This window comes from Chelonia mydas, chromosome 5, assembly GCF_015237465.2.
Source record: "Chelonia mydas isolate rCheMyd1 chromosome 5, rCheMyd1.pri.v2, whole genome shotgun sequence".
NCBI lineage: Eukaryota > Metazoa > Chordata > Testudines > Cheloniidae > Chelonia > Chelonia mydas.
Genome location: NC_051245.2, coordinates 115513393 through 115525660, shown reverse-complemented (window position 1 = coordinate 115525660; position 12268 = coordinate 115513393). Strand labels below are relative to the sequence as shown.

The 12268-nt window shown below is 40.4% G+C and overlaps 1 long non-coding RNA gene across 1 annotated transcript in view; it reads left to right on the top strand.

Moving 5' to 3' along the window:
• LOC122465933 overlaps window positions 1-4114 on the top strand; it is a 240986-nt gene extending 236872 nt beyond the window's left edge. The window contains exon 5 of the long non-coding RNA XR_006291082.1: window positions 4033-4114. This is a non-coding gene — a long non-coding RNA (uncharacterized LOC122465933). The remainder of the gene's footprint in view (window positions 1-4032) is intronic.
• Window positions 4115-12268: the final 8154 nt, after the last annotated feature.

The window sequence follows — 12268 nt, the reverse complement described above, 5'->3', positions numbered from 1 at the left end:
TGCTCCCTGCAACCTCAGCACATTGTCTTTAAACAAGTATTTTTAAACCATTGTGTCTACCTTAAATCGTTTGTTTAGTTGGCACTATGGTTATTAGTCATGTAACTTTTCCACCTTGGTTTGACCATTCTGCAATAGACAAAGCAGAGTCTTTGTTACACTCTAAGCTGTGGCGTTTGTGACACCAGGCATCCTTTCTTGTTGTCTAATTACACTTTCTTGCATTCAAAATATCTTAATGATTTGGCAATTTGCCAGGGACTATTTTTTTTTTAAATTATAGTCTCTTTGCTTTATCATACTCACAGAATTTAAATGATTGTATTTCAACACGGGTCCCTTATTTTCAAAGTGCAGGTCGAATTAATGTGAGCATGTTGCGGGTCACTTGCTTGTTGCATCTTTAAGGGTTAAATTCCCTTCCCTTCCCTCATTCTGTTGGCCATTGTTTTAACAATCTTAGGGTGACTGAGTGCCCAGTCCTGTGAGGTGCTGAGCACCCTCAACTCCTACTGAAATCCAGGAGAACCGGGGGAGCGCAGCACCTACCTTCACTGGGGCCTGATTTGACTTCCTTGGAAAATGATACCCGTCAGCTAAGTGTATTCCAAGACTGAGCTCTCTCAATGGGATCCAATGAATGCGCTCAACTCGTATCAGCTCAGCCCTCCAATTTAGATGGTCCAAGACTTTTAGGATGAGATCCTCAGCCTGTATATAATGTCATAGCTCCCTTGCAATCAATGGAGCTTTGCCAGTATATGCCATCTGGGAATCTATCCGCCCGTTAATCTCAAGACGTTGGTTTGACCCATAACACCCCCATGTTGAGTGGTGGAGTGAAGGTACTTCATCACTTGAGCTGATAGAGAAAGCTAAGTCTATTTCACAAAAAAGTCAAAATGAAATGAAACATTTCATTTTGTTCTAAGTACTCCATGAACCATTTTGTCTCCATGTATTTTTTTCCCCTTGGGGGAAAAACAAGGCGGGAGAATCCAAAAGTCTGAGAGTGGCTTGTGTCTCACACAGAAATGAAACCAATGTACTGTTTTTTTTTTTGTTTTTTGTTTTTTTCATTTGACAAAAATGCAAAAGTTTGGTGAAAAATTTCTTTGTTCAAATAGGCATTTTCCATCAGAGAAGAATGTTTCGGTGGAAAAATTTCACCCTCCTCTATTTGTCAGTAGTATGGATTGAGATTTAGGTTTAATTTGGGGGGTTTAGGTATCATGATCGGTTCTTTAGAGATGCAGCATTCAAATACCATGCCAGTGATTATGGTAAGACCATGACGAGAAGGGGTTAGGCAACACCATTGTTTTCCAGAGTTTATTAATGAGTCTTGAATCCACACCACCACTGGATGTCACTTAGTGTGGCACAACAACAGAGTCTAGTTAGTTGTAAAAAATCTGAAGTATAAAGGTGTGTCAAATCTACTGCTGAATAACAAGATTTCCCTGAGCAGGCATGCTGCTGTTTTAATTTACCCAGTAGAACAATGAAACCAGAAGGTCACTAGTGATGTGCCAATTAAATACCCTCAACAGTCATCTATGAACTGCTTCCTTTGAAGTTGGTTTTTGTTTCTAGATAAAGGCTTTTCCAGCTGTATTTATGTGGGGCAAGGGTGACATTTAGCAGTCAGTTAATCAGAGGTGACTATTTCTGTAGGTGTCCCTAGAGTGTACTCCAGGCCCAGTTTCTTCCTTAAAAGCAGTGGCCTGAATCTAAATCAGCTGTAGTAGCTGGTACGTTCAGCTCATCTTGACCGGAACACTCTGTTTTTAACCTTTAATATCCCAGCATTTCAGTGACAATAACATAATTGAATTTAAAGTTTTGATTTTAAATATTCACGTTGTTGAGCTGGCTCTGTGTGTGTGTGTGTGTGTGTGTGTGTGTAAAGACCATTACATATAACGCACCCAAACACACAGCCATTTGTGGCAAAACTGATTCAACTTAGAGATCTGTTTCATCATACTGAAATCCATGAGGCCCTGGCAATGAACACCTCATGTGGATCAGGCCCATTCTGTTTAAGTGAGGCAAGAAATGCAGTTTCTCAGGAAAACAATAACAGATATTTTATTAAACAGACCTTTTTTTCTTAACTCAAAAAAACCAGAGTGAAACTCCTCAATTATCCTTTCTCTCCCTCCAAGCATTAACTGCACTCACTTTATCTTTGAATGTAGATGGAATGGCTTACACACAACATTGCTTATTATAGGCACAGTCCTACCAGTTAAGGAAGAGCTATCCATGAGAACCTGATAAAAACCTCCTAAACATGTAGTTAATGTGTGACGAGACACCTTATAAATTAAGTCAAATTATTTTAACTTATTTTGTGTGTATTTATTGTGATGCAGTATCATCTGACATTTTTCCATGTGTAATATGTTGTATACAGTTTAATACAGGTACAAGAGAGTGAGCTGTTTTATCCATAAAAATGTTGCCCTTGTTGATAAACACGAATACAAGTGCTAACTCTGCTACCCTCCCAGTCCCTAGGGAATTGTTTCAGATTTGTAAAAAGTACAGTTTACAAAATCCTGAAGAATTCAGAAGGTTGGTTTCCCCTCTGTTTTGTGGTTTCATAGTAACAATGTTTCCAAGTTGTTGACGCTGCAAATTAGCTCCAGACGCCTTGCTGTCCACACGGAATTCTCAAAAATTAAAACCAAGACAATGACCAGGTAAGTTACACTGCTCTTTCTCATCCTGCTCATTCCCTGGGTAGGTGTAAAGTGGCTTTGGTGAATTTAACATGAGATATCGTCTGCAAAAACCGCTGGAGGTTCTGCTAGGCTGAATGTGTAGTATAACTGAGGTCTAACTGCAGTGGCCTAGATTTACACAGTGTAACTGGTGACAGGATACAGTCCTTATCTGTTCTATGAGAGCCTCACTTACAGGTGTGTTAAACCATGAGCTCAAATAGGCTACCAATGCCAAGGTCTGGGAAACTTGAAAACATTTCAAGGAGCCAGAAGCTCCCTTCTCTGGAAACTGCTTCATATGGGTTGTGGCTGGGTACAGCTTCACCTTCAGGAATTGCTGCATCAGAGCTGCAGGAAGGATGCCTTTGCTGATAAGGCACTGGACTGGGGCTCAGGGAGCAAAGAACTGAACCCAATCCTCTTGTGTGACCTTGGCAAGTCACTGAATCTCTCTATGTATCTCAGTTCCACTTCTGTAAAATGGGAATAATAACATCACTGTAAACACAATTGCAGGGAGGAGGCACTCCATGTTTCTGTGGTGTCCAGATATTACAGTGACATGGCCATGTAGGAAAAGAGGTCATAGAAGAAGTTTAAGGCAGGCATTTTTTTTTTTCTGAAAGCTGCTGTTTGTGAATAGTCCCATCTTCCACCAGGACTACGAGAAGTTCAAAGGACTGTTCACTTGACCTGTGTACGCGAATTTCTCTTGTTTTCCTCTCTCTTTTAGCTGACGACTCCTTCCTCTAGCCCATCATTTCTCTTGTGATCCCTAAACTATCAGTTTTTTCTGACAATACTGGTGGCTTCTCTCCTTGCCTCCCTCCACAGGGTTGATTCTATGGCCTCAGCTACCACTTCGCCTCTCTTCTCTATTATTGCGTCTTTCCCTTCCCCCTCTGACTGTTCTTTTAGTCTGTCTGTAATCCCCCACCCTGGCTCCCTCTTGACATTTGCGGCATCTGCTCCTTGTGCTACTGAGAGTCTCTGCTTATTTGGATTCCTAGGAATGCTCTGAAGCTGCTATTTACCAGTGCATTTCAGGCTTGAACTGAGTTCATTTGGAAAAAGTCATCTTGATCAAGTTATATGTTGTTTTTCCTATGTGGGTCATAATCTAACTCATGGCTTTGGCAAACCAGCAAACCCCTGCTAATGCACATGAACTAGTGAACCCAACCTTTGTCTTTGGGTTTGCAGTATGTTTTAACCAATGGAAAATCAATTTAGTTGATTTTTAGAACCCTTTTAGACCTTCCGTGGCTACAAATCGGTTCTGATTTCTTTTTCTAAGTGCAAACCTGCTTCGAGCTCAGCGTACAGGACTATGGAGAAGTTAAAATGCCTACGTGAACTAGGAATGGAACAAGTATAAGGTGGGAGTCTGTACAAATCAAAAGGAAATGGAATAAGTAAGGGGTAGAGTCTGCCTGACTCTACAGAGGTGCCCATTGGGATAGAGAGTTCTAAAAGCTTGCATCACCAGCCAGCCAGAGAGCCATGCAAGTTAGGGTCCCTTCCCTTCCTATACTCCTCAAATGGAGCAGAGATGGTTGGGTCCCCCCTTACATGGCCTATTCAGCACCCTATGACATTGGCCAGTCATACAAGTGGGTGATTTATTGTATTCCATCAAGGGAACAGCGGATGCACTCCTTCTACGTGGTCAGGAGCTGTGGTGTGACTCCACCCACCCCCTAACTCTGAGCTTTGTCTACAACAGCACAGCTGACCCCCTAAAGAGCAGGCAGGGTAAAGAGCTCCTGTATGGCAGTTCTCTAAAGTGTGTTATCACACACCACAAAAATAGCATCCAACAGATTTTGCTTGTCTCAGAGACCCCATGGAGGTATCACAATCCATGGCAATAGCAGCCTGGTTAATTCCTGTCAGCTCAGTCAGTTGATCTTTTCCTTTCTATTGAGCAGTTATGCTCATTTGTGTTAAGCCAGATGAAATGACTTCCTTTATTGGTCTGATTCTGACTCCATTCCATTCAGGACATTATTCTATTATACAGATTGTAGTCTGGAATCCAGTCCTTCGATGTTGAACCTTCAGTATCTCATTGGGCCAGAGTAATTGAATGGTTTTCCTGAGGAGATTAAAAAAAAAAAGGTATGTTGGGTTTTTTTTGTCCCTCCCCTACAAAAGGAGCCTAAATGTAAAATAAGTAATTTCCCTGCCACTTGGAAGTGTAAGGAAAAGTAATATTGAGGACTTACTGAAAAGCCCACAGCTCCTCTCATGTTAAGCTTCCATGCACTGCAATTATACTTTTGGCGGATTTCTAGTTTTTTAAATGTTCGGTACAACAATGCTGTTATCACTGACCTGACCTGTTAATTTTAATTTCAAATGTACTAAAATAAACAGATCAAGGTTAACGTCAATTTTAAAGCTTTTAGTTCCCATGGCAACCTTTCCTCTCTGCCTCTTTTTTTTTTTTTTTTAACTATTATGTGCTTGTTTGATTGTTATGTTAAACAGAACCAGTATAAAATCTCAAATGTTGCTCTTTTGACATGTTTCTTTCCACCCCAGCGCTATACCTTTTGACAATCTTTGTTTGGACCCATGGGATGCACTGTTCTGGAAAATATGTTCCAGAGATGCTAAACTAAAACTGTATTCACTAAAATTAATACCTTCTCTTTATGGCCCCATATAAGTAAGGTATTTAAGCACATGCTCAACTTTAAGCACTTGAGTAATTAGTGGGACTACTCCTGTGCTTAAAGTTAAGCCCATGCTTAAGTACTTGCCTGAAGTAGGCCCTGATTCAGCTTGCTTTGACTTTAAGTAGTCTAGAGTAAGAAGTGATCTGCTTATTTTTATGTATGAATTGATTTCCTCTTCTGAAGATACTTGTGTCCAAAGATCAGTGTTTTGCAAATCTAAATGACGAGATGTCACAACATCCTTGCACATTATGGAGGTGGTGTTATAATCATCTTATAGCCAGGGGAAGCTGAGACAGATAGTTGTGTGACTTGCCCAGAGTCACTTGGGAGATGACATTTTCAGAAAAGCTCATCACCAACAATTTGAGACCAATTTCAAAAATATCTCAGTTCCCATTTAGGCACCTAAATTAAGTGGCCAGGTTTGCAAAAGTGCTCCACACCTGTTCAGTGGGAAGTGGTTAGCAGCTGAGTAGTTTGAAAATCTGGCTGCTTCATTTAGGTTTCCATAAAAGGAATGGTTGGATTGGCTGGACTCTCTTGAAAATCTAGTCCACAAAGTCAGTGGTAGAGCTGGGAACAGATCTTACATTTTTGTCCTTCAGTGACAAGAACAGCCTTCCTCTTCCATATGAGGGAAGAGGTTCTTAAGGCTGAGAAGCTGGCATTTAGGATAGTGAGGGAGGAGATATCTGAAGCATTCCCGTCACTTTGATGTGGCACCCTGCTAAAGTCCCGTAGTTGTTGTGTTCTTAATTTACTTGATTCTATGCATCACTTCAGCATAAGGGTAGAAAGCCCACAGATTAGGAGCCAACCACCTGCCATTCAGTTTACCTTGCTGCCAAAATAATATGTTAATTTTCGATTTCCTCTGAAAAACTATTCCTGCCAGACTTATTTTAGCATTTAGAATTTCCTCTGTATAAGCAGTGGGGAGTGTGGGGACACAGTCCTCCTTTTGTTTCAAGAACTCTACTGATAGGAGTAACGGACCACTTCTTATTGGACGTTTTGAAAATAAAAGTATCTAACCTTTATATAGCACTTCTCATCCATAGATCTCCAAGTGCTTTAGGAAGTAGGTGACTGTCATGATCTCCATTTCACATATCTGGAAACTGAGACATACTGGTTCAAGTGACTCGACCAAGCTCACCCACTAAGGTGGTGTCAGAACTGGTAACACAACCAGGTTTTCTAAATGCCAGTGCACTGACTCAGCAACAAGACAGCATGTGACTAACGCCGTCCTTTGTCTCCCCTTTTGCCCTTGAAGGTCATTTGCTTGTCAGAACCTGTCTTATAACAAAGCAGCTGGGTCACCAGACCTTGAGCTATTCAAATCTGACAGGTGCTGTTTACACCCAAGTAACGTATGTTTGTTTTGTCTGATGGCGAGCAGTGAGGATGGCGGGGTGGGGGGAGGAGAGATTAGAGATGAGAACAGAGCTTTCCAGAGTGTGTGGACAGAAGCATCTATCTCGTCAGGTGGTTACACATGTGACCACAAGCTGTGCTACAACAAGGAAGGTGAGATGGAGAACCACCTCTGAGAAATAAGAGTGGTTTTGCACAGATTCTTGTATACCTAGTTGTAGATGCATAAAAGAGAGCCTGTGGAGATGTTCAGAATGTAAAATCAAGTGAGCAGTTGTGCTTTTCTAAGTGGATGCAATCCATATATTCAAAGTTTCAGCTCCTTGTCTAGCTTTTCTTTTCTTCTCTCTCTCTTTCTCTCTATATTTTTTGTAATAGCCAGGACAGGGATTGATTTGTGGTTAGCTCTTATAGAAAGAACTTACAATTGCTGCCTCAGAATCCTAGTTAAATGGGATGAAGACCAACCTTTCAAAGGCCTATATGTCACTTTCTTGGAAGTGAGAGTGTGCTCGTATTGTTGATGACCAGCGAAGCTACTAATGAGCAGTTGGCTTATATCACAATGCAGTTTATATCATTATAAGCGGACAACTTGTGTGATATAAAAGGACCGACTCCAATGTCTATAGTGCTGTGCTGAAGTGCCTGAACGAGAGGACAGCGTGGAACTGAGCGAAATTGGTTTCTATTGTGATTGATGGTACATCTACTATAGTGGCAAAGAGCAAAGCATTTATGAAGTTATAGGGCCTGGTCCTAAGACTCCCATTGACTTAAGTGGGTTTTGAATCAAGCTGGTATTTTTTAAAGAGATGGTTGAATTATTTATTTAATTAAATTAATAATAGTCTATTAGCTGGAGAAGGTGGCTGAATGCTGCCCACAAATATTCCATGAATAAATAATTTGATAGATATATAGAAAAAAAAAAAGTCCGTGTATAAAGAGCAGTTATTTAACAGTCTCTAATTGTTTACATGACTTTTTATCATTGCATTGAGCATCAACAAACATTGAAGCAGAGACTCTAGAAAAGTGCATAAACAGTTATATATGGATTTGTATGGTTGTTAATAACTGGCTCATCCATGCCTTGAACTAAAGATACTTGGAAACTGCTATTATTTTCATATTTTAAAGCATATTATACAATGGCTAGGGTTTTTTTATTATTAAATGGGGTTTGCAAACACACTGACAATTAAAATTGTTGTGTTTTATTAATCAAAAGACAATGAACATCCAGAATCCAGTTCATATTCAGAAATTTTAATACCTGGTGATCAAAATAGATAATCTGAACAAGTTGAATTTAAAACTGATAGCTAAAGAAGTTTCACTTTTATTACTGGAAGAGGCATTTCCATCTGAAAGGAAAACACAATTCTACATTAGTAACATTGCCCAAGGTTATATAATTTATTTTGATCAATTGCTCCAGTTTTGGGAAGATGTGGATGAATCTGATATAGATCTGGGGTTTTTTTTCAGAATGTTGCATCACAATCAATGGAATCTTTTTCTGCAAGAGTCACTACTTTCAGCAAATTTCAAACAAAGACAGCACAAGTGAAATTTGTGGACAGCCAAATGGAAGAAAAATCAAGGGTATTGAGCTCCAAACAATTTCCCTTGTGGACATAGAAATCAAAGTGGTGAAATTACAATTCAGAGAGATTTCATTAATCAGATGTGTGTAACGATTGAAACCTTGTCACACTTTGGTTCCACAAGCATTTTTTTAATATGAGTTAAATCAAAATGAATTGCACAGCAAATGGTAGGTTGAACCGCAAACAAAGGGGCAAAATTAAAACAATGGAGTATTCTGCTGACATTCAAATTCCTACCCAGAAAATTCAGACAAGAGTGCTCACTGAGACACCATGGGCTAGATCCTGAGTCCTTTATCTCACAACTTTACATGCAACTGGGGATTCCTCTTCTATAGGGACATTCCTGGATGGCCAATTGATATAAAGTGTGACAAATTTAAGGGAGTTCAGCAAGTAGCCTCATTGATTCCAGTGGGATTATTTGAGGAGGTACTAAAGATGAGTAAGATCAACAAAATCTTACCCTACAAGATTTTTTTCTTAAAAAAAAAATTACAGACCTCTTACTTGCTAGAACTATAAGAAACAAAATTTCCATGCTGTGTAGTTCATAGCAAATTGTGTGGTGAACAGCAGTGAAGGGTTCAGGTTAATCTAACAAAATAAAAACCAAAATCCCCAATCATTCAAGACTTGAACTAAACATTTGTTGAGAGTTGTCTGATTAACTCTTGTTTTCCCATTTTTCTTGTGACCCTGACTGCATTTCTTGCGTGCAGCTGGGTCTAGGATCAAATGTATTGAAATACCATAGGAGATGTTAGTCTCCCAGCCTACCTAGAAGCAGGAAATATTGGAAATCTCACATGGAAGTCTGCTCCAGTGCACTTTCCAGGCTGTTTTGCTGATTCAGATAAGGATTCATATTTTTTTGGTGAGGGGATGGTGTGAACTTATCCAACTAGAGTCCAACCTATTTTCACCAATCATTAGTTAGATCTGAGTACACATCCTGACTCCATGGGGATATTAATTCCTACGGAAAGCTTTAATTATTGTTTGTGAGGTGCAGAATCACAAGACCCACTGGACAAAAGCTTTAATTTTTACTCTGTTCCATGCATGCACACACACAAAGAAGATAAACTGGTTTAGTTGCTTCATGGAGAAGAATTAATTGTACAATTCAACGTATGTTTCATTCCATCCATGTGAAAATAAGCCATGTAATTAAATATTATTAAGGAAGGAACTCTGGCATAAAACATAATTCTCTTCAGATGAATTTCTTATGCAATCCACGTCATCGTCCATTTTAAGCTAAAGCTATAGTGTTTGAGAGCTCTACAGCGGACACTGTAGAATTCTACTTGAAGTATCACCACTTTTGATCAGGCACTCCAACCACCATTAGGGGATAAATCAATAGACAGCAGTGGTGGACAGTTTTTGACTGTGTGGCCTGGACAGCTTTATTGGAGGAAATGATGTTAAAAGTTAAATAGTCATGTTAAATTTTTTGAGTAAACTCAGTGCTGTAATTCCAGGCTGAGAAAGCATTGAGTCGTGGTCATCATTAACTAAGACTAAATTCATGTTCCAAGGTTTGCAAGTCTTCCTTAGACTTCGTGGAATTAACAGGAGGTGCAGATTGTAATGCCTACTGCCCTGACATAATCTCAAAGTGATGGCTTTCTCCAAGAGAAACCAGGGCACAAGTGGCAATGATTTTATTAGGTCTTATCCTCATCAGGTTTAAATCTTGAATGGAATGATGCTGACCTAATTCAGCTGAAGATCTGGCCCCTATATGTGCAAATCGTTATTTATATGAGGCTTATCTCTCAGTGATGTGGTATATGTATAATCTGCCCTTATGACTTTGTGTATATTTCACTTCTAGGATTTCACCCATATGCATATATGTATGGGCATAAATTACTGAGAGCTAGATTGCCGTCTTACAATCCATCTGAAGCAAGCAGCAGTGCATAACTGCACTCACCCAGGAGCAGGGCTGGAACCAGAGTGGGTCACTGAGTCACAGTGTGGATTCAGCTTCCATTTTGCTCCAGGGTCAGGTTATCTGGGTACCTGGAGGTGGGGGGGGGGAGGAGTCGGGAGTCACAGATGTTCTCTCCCTTCCTGTAGGCAGGCTTTGGTGATGTTCTACTGTGTAGGGCTCCTTTACCCCACCCACTCCTTTCTCCCTTGCTTGGACTTGCAGCTTGGCTCACATCTGAGCCCTGAACAAATGTACGGCTCTTGTGCACTGCCACAATTGGAAATTAGGGCCACCTGATGTCTTTTTGTACTTAGAAGTATACTGTCTTTATTCATTTTTTTCCACTTCTGTTTGCAATTCCTATATTCTGATCCAAAAACATGCGGCGTCAGTGAACGAGTTTTTCCATCCAATATTGTAAAGACCACATTAGTCAAGGCAGAAAGCCAACATGTTGATCAGTATAAAAATGCAGTTAAATTACAAATAAACAATTGTCTTCAAGCAACCACCTGCCCTCAGTGCATCCTCAGTCCCCAGTTAAACATATCATAAATGTATTCATGAAGAACCAGAAGATACAGAAGATACCAGAAGATACAAACTTTTAACAAACATGAAAAACGACAAATATTTATTCATGCTAAACATGTAACATAATACACTGACCAAGTCAATGGTTGAGTGAAGTCAATGGAGTTACACTTATTTATATCAGCTGAAGAGATGCCCTCCTCTCCCCGCACCCCCACCCCCCGAAATAGGCGTGCCATTCTGGCAGGGCTGCCTGCCCTTTTGAACAAGGCTGACTAGCTCCTGGCCCTTAATCAGCCCCACTGGTGCCATAGTTAACTGCGTCCCAGCCTAGGAGGGTTAGACAAACTGGGATCAGGTAACAGCCTGTTAAACATTTGGGCCTCATAAAAGGACAGGGAAATCAGTTTGGAGGGGGAGCAAGTTGAACTCCTGCGGAAGGCCCTGCACTAGTGTCTGGTAGGACTGAAGGGAAATAGCAGGGGAGTCAGGGCTTTAACCCAGAACCAGAGAGACTTAAAAGTAACCCAGGAGGTTGGGGGAACTGAGCCTGAAGGGCAGAGTGAAAAGGAACCCAAGCAGGGCAGAAGAACCTTCTGTTTGTCTGGGACTTGTTCTTAGACTTTTGTTACCCCAAAGAAAATTGAACTCTGGGAGCCACTCAGCTGGAGGACTGAGCCATGTGAATCCTTGGAAGAGACAGCAATCTGTGCCTCAATTTCCTCTCACCAGGGAGTGTCTGCAGTGATTGGTGCTAATACAAAAATATGAATTTTTGTCTGTCCTCTATGGAGCAGAGTCATAGAAATCTGTGACCGAAATTGGTGAGATCAAGTCATTTCAAAGTAAATGCCTCTGGATGATCTTCAGAGTCCATTGGAAAGAGTTTCTTGCAACATGAGAAATTTTAAGGAGAGTAAACTACCTTAAAGCTTTAAACATGATAAGGAGACATCAATGGTTGTATTTAGGACATGCTTTAAGAATACCACCAACACCACTTCCACATCAAGTGTTAATATGGACACATCTGGGAAGAGGAAAAAGATGACCCAGAGAAACCTGACACAGAATAATAAAGAAGCCAGACCCATCAATATGAAACTCAGAAGCTTGAATGGACCAGCACAGGACTGAAATAAATGTTGAACACTGAGGGTACAGAAGGATAAAGAAAAAAAAGTGTGTGTGTCTCCAGAGCCCCAGTTGTCCAGCAGAGGGCACTACAGGTTTGCCATACCTGATGACATTCGTGTAGAATTCAATGGACAAATATTCTGCTTGTGTAAACTATTACATTGATTTCAGTGGAGATACGTTTACAGTAGCAAAAGGCTCTGACCATAAATTGTTGTAGCTATGGCCTTT